The sequence below is a fragment of the Lygodium microphyllum genome, chromosome 16, assembly GCF_053477565.2.
Source record: "Lygodium microphyllum isolate KBCC chromosome 16, Lygodium_microphyllum_v1.1.10, whole genome shotgun sequence".
Taxonomy (NCBI): Eukaryota; Viridiplantae; Streptophyta; class Polypodiopsida; order Schizaeales; family Lygodiaceae; genus Lygodium; species Lygodium microphyllum.
The window spans coordinates 24,730,265-24,731,983 of record NC_141150.1 but is presented as its reverse complement, the minus strand read 5'-3'; the positions used below and the strand labels follow the sequence as shown (position 1 = coordinate 24,731,983).

At 42.0% G+C, this 1,719-nt stretch overlaps 1 pseudogene; it reads right to left on the bottom strand.

Annotated features, from left to right (window-relative positions):
- Nucleotides 1-350: 350 nt before the first annotated feature.
- LOC148022637 (thiamine pyrophosphokinase 1 pseudogene) lies at nucleotides 351-1,229 on the bottom strand (annotated as a pseudogene).
- Nucleotides 1,230-1,719: the final 490 nt, after the last annotated feature.

The window sequence follows — 1,719 nt, the reverse complement described above, 5'->3', positions numbered from 1 at the left end:
CAACGGATGGAGAAAACAACTCCATCAAATTTCAACCAGGGGTGTGAAAGCCTCAATTGTGGCATCAGAATAGGCTCTCAGCCTTCAATTTTAATCTGTAAAAGTGCATAACCTACAACCTCCATAGCCCTTCACAGAGAGTACAGTACGCAAGGGTTCAAATTATTCTCGTAGCAGCATTTCAATAATGAATAAGTTTGATGGATGGAGTAACTGTATAAGTGCTTCGAATAGATTTCAATGGATTTCTGCGCCTCCATAGCCTTTCCCCAGAGAGCATTCCCCCTTGTTCCTTGTAGCAGTTGCCTACTTTTTCCGTGCCTTTCCCCCCCCGCCAAAAAATCCTTCATTTAAAAATAGCCATATGTGGCTTTATTTTTTTCTTTCCCCAGGCATTCGATCCTTCCACAATAGGCCTTAGAAAAGCAGCCCCTTTTACCAGAAAAAGCAATAGTGTTTCGAAGTTGATCATAGAGTTGTTGTAGCTCTATTGTCCAGATCAAATCAGTATCTACTTGTACAGTCACTCTATTTCTCTCAGGAATGTTTGATGTACTGATAATGCCATCGAAATGTGAAGAACACTTATCTATATTCCACTTCAAACCGGTTGTAAAGATGTTAGAGGGACCAGTTAATGGAACTAGACCACTATGAGGACCTTCAACTGATGTTATTTCTGGTAATGTGTCATTCAAATACGACAAGCATTTCCAAAGATCTGTGGTATCCTGATTCCCTGAGTTGTCCAGGACTTCTGTGCCTAGCCCAGCATAAAACTCCTTCACCTCTGGTCGAATAGAATCCAAGTCTCCTTTGATTACTTCAGTTTTGTACCGTTTACGAACTTCAAACGTATCCTCAGATGGCAGAAAATCAAGGGCACCATCATAAATCCGATTTGCTCCCCCATCTATGCATATTCGAAAACATGCTTTATCCCATAAAAACCGTGTCAATAAAGGCAGTTGACGGTTCAGCACTACAAGTGCAAATGTCAAACTAGGTTGCTCTTGGTTCAGAAAAGCACTAGAAAGAAAAGTGGAACTATGGTCCATTGTTGGAATGGAGACTATACTGACATAAGATTTCAAATTGCACAAAAATTTGCCAACATCCAAGGATAGGCCTTCTTCTTGCATCTCCCTGAAACAATTGAGCACATTCTCACTGAGCCCATATTTAGAGTATCCAGCAGTTATAGTAGGCACATTGAATGTATCAAACATTATTTGTGTCATCTTCTCTCTATTAACCTTGGGATTCAGTGGCGCTTCTATGAGGAGGACTGCTTGCTCTTCCTTAATGACCTCTATTGCAGCCCTTTACTTTTCAATACCTAGCTGAATATCCTCTGGTCTTCTCTCCAACTGCCGGATCTGAAGCACTAAGAGCTCCTCTCTCGTCAAATCCTCCTGCCAAGGTAAAACTGACCAAGTCAAAGCACAAGTCTCAGTCGGCATAACCGGTTTTTGACCATACATCAAATCTACGAGTATATATCCTGTGGTAACACTGTGAGTCGTACGATCAGCCCACAAAGAAAATGGTAGAAGTCTCGGCCATTCTCCAATCCGTCCTCTGCATGCTTTGGCTAATGCTTTCACTATCGACGACGGATGCCCTCTTTCACTCTTCCCATTTCCCTCTGGATTGTATGCTGTGGTTAGAGCCAACTTGATTCCTAGTTGAGAGAAAAACTCCCTAGCTTCATCTGCA